Raw genomic sequence first — 6000 nt, forward strand, 5'->3', positions numbered from 1 at the left:
ATTCCAGCCCATAATAAAACATGGGCCCTCTCATGAAGGGATCCGTCGGGAAGCCTAGCCCCCGAAGGAAGTGTGACATGAACACCACGCTCTCACCAGGCGTGGGAGTGGGAATGACCTACCCTTGAGCAGGCAGCCTATGCCAGATTTCGCCGGTCAAGAACTTGGCCGCTCTCAACTTCAGCACGTCCTCCTCCGTGATGGAGGAGGGCATCCATCGGCCTCGAAGGTCGGAACAGGACATTGTCGAAGGTCCGAAGCGCCTGAAATCTGGAGCCTTGGGTGTTGGAACTCGAGGCATAGGGCGAACTCGTTTGAGATTGAAAGAAAGGAGTAAGGCCTTGGTCTCTTTATAAGAGGTTGAATACCAAGGGCCCTCCCCGTGACCATTTGGGACTCGTCTATGATCGAGAAAACATACCAACGGGTACGGTTGGGTTACCCACGCCCGTATTGATGAGAATCCCGGAATAAGGGGACACGATCTCTGCTTTGACAAGACGTGCCAAGGAAACCTCCTCGCTAAATGCGCTGAGGTGGGACAGTAAAACGATTCGAATAAAGACTTGGACGTGGTGTGATGTCATGCTACGGAATACGTCAGCAGATTAGATTTTTGTAAATATTATTCTCTTTATGGCAATATGTGGAAACTTATTTTGTAGAGCTGGACACTACCTTTGTGTTCAAAATCTTCTATGAAGTACTTGGAGGAGGAACCCGCCTTGCAATGCCAAAGACAATCTGTGCGCCGGACTCGTCATCATTGAAGCCTGGTTCAGGGGCTACTGAGGGAGTCCTGGATTAGGGGTGTCCGGATAGCCGGACTATACCTTCGGTCGGACTCCTGGACTATGAAGATACAAGATTGAAGACTTCGTCCCGTGTCCGGAAGGGACTTTCCTTGGCGTGGAAGGCAAGCTTGGCGATACGAATATGTAGATCTCCTACCATTGTAACCGACTCTGTGTAACCCTAGCCCTCTCCGGTGTCTATATAAACCGGAGGGTTTTAGTCCGTAGGACGAATAACAGTCATACCATAGGCTAGATTCTAGGGTTTAGCCTCCTTGATCTCGTGGTAGATCTACTCTTGTACTACCCATATCATCAATATTAATCAAGCAGGAGTAGGGTTTTACCTCCATCGAGAGGGCCCGAACCTGGGTAAAAACTTCGTGTCCCTTGTCTCCTGTTACCATCCGCCTAGACGCACAGTTCGGGACCCCCTACCCGAGATCCGCCGGTTTTGACACCGACAACGATGATGGTGATTTCCCCCTCCCGGAGGGAAGTTTCCTCGGGAGAACAGCTCCACCGAAGCCCTAGATTGGTTCCGCCAAGGTTCCGCCTCGTGGTGGAGGAGTCTTATCCCGAAATCTTGCTTATGATTTTTTCCTCACGAAAGACTCCATATAGCAGAAGATGGGCATCAGAGGGCCACGAAGGGGCCCACGAGGCAGGGGGCGCGCCCAGGGGGTAGGGCGCGCCCCCACCCTCGTGGCCAGGGTGTGGCCCCCCTCTGGTATTTCTTGTGCTCAGTATTTTTTATATATTCTGAAAAGTGCTCCCGTGGAGTTTCAGGACTTTTGGAGATGTGCAGAATAGGTCCCTAATATTTGCTCCTTTTCCAGCCCAGAATCCCAGCTGTCGGCATTCTCCCTCTTCATGTAATACTTGTAAAATAAGAGAGAATAGGCATAAGTATTGTGACCTAATGTGTAATAACAGCCCATAATGCAATAAATAAAGCATGATGCAAAATGGACGTATCAACTCCCCCAAGCTTAGATCTCGCTTGTCCTCAAGCGAAAGCCGAAATCAAAAAATATGTCCACATGTTTAGAGATAGAGGTGTCGATAAAAATAAATACAGACATGAGGGCATCATGATCATTCTTAGAACAACAACATATATATATATATATATATATATTGTCATATGATCACTTATGCTAAAGTAACAATTCAATCACAATTTCAAGTATGAATCATAAACTTCATGGAGATCCAACAAACTCTAATCTCGGTCATTGAGGCAAGTGCAATTTTTCATAACATAGGAAAGAGTCAATATAAGAGCTTTTCAGCAAGTCCACATACTCAACCATCTTTTAGTCTTTCACAATTGCTAACACACACGCAATATTTATGGGTATGAAGTTTTAGTCGGACAAAGAGAAAGATAGGGGCTTATAGTTTTGCCTCCCAATGTTTTACCTCAAGGGTAATGTCAACAATAATAGTTCATGAAGACTCACATCCAATTAGCTATATATATATCAGGATCTTTCCAACACATTGTGCTTGCCAAAGGATAAAATGTAAATAGGAAAGGTGAAGATCACCATGACTCTTATGTAAGGTGGAAGATAAAAGTAAAAGATACACCCTTCGTAGAGGGAAGTAGAGGTTGTCATGCGCTTTTATGGTTGGATGCACAAAATCTTAATGCAAAAGAACGTCACTTTATATTGCCACTTGTGATACGGACCTTTATTATGCAGTCTGTCGCTTTTATTTCTTCCATATCACAAGATCGTATAAAGCTTATTTTCTCCGCACTAATAAGTCATACATATTTAGAGAGCAATTTTTATTGCTTGCACCGATGACAACTTACGTGATGGATCTTACTCAATCCATAGGTAGGTATGGTGGACTCTCATGGCAAAACTGGTTTAAGGGTATTTGGAAGCACAAGTAGTATCTCTACTTGGTGCAAAGAAATTGGCCGGCATGAGAGGGAAAGGCAAGCTCAACATGTTGGATGATCCATGACAATATAATTTATCTCAGATGAGAGAAAACATAACCATTACGTTGTCTTCCTTGTCCAACGTCAACTCTTAGCATGTCATACTTTAATGAGTGCTCACAATCATAAAAGATGTCCAAGATAATATATTTATATGTGAACCTCTCTTTCTTTATTACTTCCTATTCATTGCAACGATGACCAAAACTATGTTTGTCAACTCTCAGCAACTTTTATTCATCATACTCTTTATATGTGAGCTCATTACTCTCCATAAGATCCATATGATCTCTTTATTTCTTTTTATTCTTTCTCTTTTTATTTTATTCCCTGAAGATCATAGCAAAATAATCAAGACCTTGACTCAACACTAATCTTTATTATATATAGCTCACGGACTCGACTACATAGAAGAATCATAAAGCAAAACTCACGACTAGATCATACTAAAACTTTATTCTACTAGATCAAGATATTATCAAAAGGATCGAACTAAGAAAAACGGTAAAGATAAAAGTGATAGTGATATGATACCGGGGCACTCCCCCAAGCTTGGCAGTTACCAAGGGGAGTACCCATACCCATGTGATTATGTCTCCTTTGTTGGTGAAGAATATGATGGTTTTGTTGATGGTGTAGGCTTCTTCTTTAATTTGCGCTTGAGGACAAAATTTTGATCCCTCGGGTCATCGATGTGACGCCCCCGATTCAATCGTACACTAATCATGCACGCAAATGTGTACGATCAAGATCAGGGACTCACGGGAAGATATCACAACACAACTCTACAAATAAAATAAGTCATACAAGCATCATAATACAAGCCAGGGGCCTCAAGGGCTCGAATACAAGTGCTCGATCATAGACGAGTCAGCAGAAGCAACAATATCTGAGTACAGACATAAGTTAAACAAGTTTGCCTTAAGAAGGCTAGCACAAACTGGGATACAGATCGAAAGAGGCGCAGGCCTCCTGCCTGGGATCCTCCTAACTACGCCTGGTCGTCGTCAGCGGGCTGCACGTAGTAGTAGGCACCTCCGGTGTAGTAGGGGTCGTCGTCGATGGTGATGTCTGGCTCCTGGACTCCAGCATCTGGTTGCGACAACCAGAAAGAAAGGAAAGGGGGAAAAAGGGGGGAGAAAGCAACCGTGAGTACTCATCCGAAGTACTCGCAAGCAAGGAACTACACTACATATGCATGGGTATATGTGTAAGGAGGCCATATCGGTGGACTGAACTGCAAAATGCCAGAATAAGGGGGGGATAGCTAGTCCTATCGAAGACTACGCTTCTGGTAGCCTCCGCCTTGCAGCATGTAGAAGAGAGTAGATTGAAGTCCTCCAAGTAGCATCTCCAAGTAGCATCTCCAGGTAGCATCTCCAAGTAGCATCGCATAGCATAATCCTACCCGGCGATCCTCCCCTCGTCGCCCTGTGGAAAAGCGATCACCGGGTTGTCTGTGGAACTTGGAAGGGTGTGTTTTATTAAGTATCCGGTTCTAGTTGTCATAAGGTCAAGGTACAACTCCAAGTCGTCCTGTTACCGAAGATCACGGCTATTCGAATAGATTAACTTCCCTGCAGGGGTGCACCAACTTACCCAGCACGCTTGATCCCATTTGGCCGGACACACTTTCCTGGGTCATGCCAGGCCGCAGGTGATCAACACGTCGCAGCCCCACCTAGGCTCAACGGAGAGGCCAGCATGCCGGTCTAAACCTAAGCGCGCAGGGGTCTGGGCCCATTGCCCTGAGCACACCTGCATGTTGCATACGCGGCCGGAAGCAGACCTAGCCTAGTGGCATTCCAGTCCAATCCGGCGCGCGCCACTCAGTCGCTGACGTCACGAAGTGCTTCGGCTGATACCACGACGCCGGGATACCCATAACAACTCCCGCGTAGATGGTTAGTGCGTATAGGCTCGTAACCAACTCAGATCAAATACCAAGATCTCGTTAAGCGTGTTAAGTATCCGCGACCGCCGAACAGGGTCAGGCCCACCTCTCTCCTAGGCGGTCTCAACCTGCCCTGATGCTCCGCCACAAAGATCCACTCGCGGGTGCTCCACCAGCTGACCCGACTTTAGTCTCCACATGTATCATGTATAAAGTATATAGTATATACCTGTGATCACCTCCCGAGTGATCACGGCCCGATAGTATAGCACGGCTGACGGACAAGAATGTAGGGCCACAGATGAATATACTAGCATCCTATACTAAGCATATAGGATTGCAGGTAAAGGTAACAACAGTAGTAACAAGGACAGGCTATGCATCAGGATAGGTATAACAGAAAGCAGTAACATGCTACACTACTCTAATGCAAGCAGTATAGAGTAGAATAGGCGATATCTGGTGATCAAGGGCTGCCTGGTTGCTCTGGCAAGAGAGAGGGGTCGTCAACTCCGTAGTCGAACTGGGCAGCAGCAGCGTCGGTCTCGTAGTCTACCGGAGAGAAGAGGGGGAAGAAACAATGAATACCATGTAAACAGATGCATATCGATGCATGACAAGACAAGTAACGATGCTAGGCGTGCCCTAGCGTGGTATGAGGTGGTACCGATTAAGGGGGGAAACATTCGGGAAAATATCCCCGGTGTTTCGTGTTTTTGGGCAGAGGAGCCGGAGGGGGAAAGTTGCGGGTTCGATAGGTTAGGGGTGTGTGGCGGACGAACGGACTGCGTATCCGGATTCGCCTCGTCGTTCTGAGCAACTTTCATGTTGAAAATATTTTAATCCGAGTTACGGATTAAAAGATATGATTTTCTCAAGATTTTATGAATTTCTAGAATTTAATTAATTATCTAATTAATTCGGAAAACAGATTAATGACATCAGCATGATGTCATGCTGACATCAGCAGTCAACAGAGTTGACTTGGTCAACCGGACATGTGGGTTAGGGGGGGACCCACCTGTCATCCTCTAATTAGGTTAATTAGGGTTTAGGTTAATCTAATTACAGTTTAATTAAACTTAACTAGTTAATTAAACCGGATTAATTAACTTAATTAATTACTTAATTAATTAATTAATTAATAATTAATTTTATTAAATCATTTTTATTTTTATTAATTATATTTATTTTATTTTATTTTTTTAATTCCCTTTTTTTTAAACGTTATGGGGCGGGGCCCCCTAGTCAGTGGCCCGGGGGGGCTTGCTGCGACGGGGTTCGGCCGGGGCGCGGCCCGGGCGGACACAAGCCCACGCAGGCGGCCGCCGGCGGTGCCGGGCGTGGCA

This window comes from Triticum dicoccoides, chromosome 6A (assembly GCF_002162155.2).
Source record: "Triticum dicoccoides isolate Atlit2015 ecotype Zavitan chromosome 6A, WEW_v2.0, whole genome shotgun sequence".
Lineage (NCBI taxonomy): Eukaryota > Viridiplantae > Streptophyta > Magnoliopsida > Poales > Poaceae > Triticum > Triticum dicoccoides.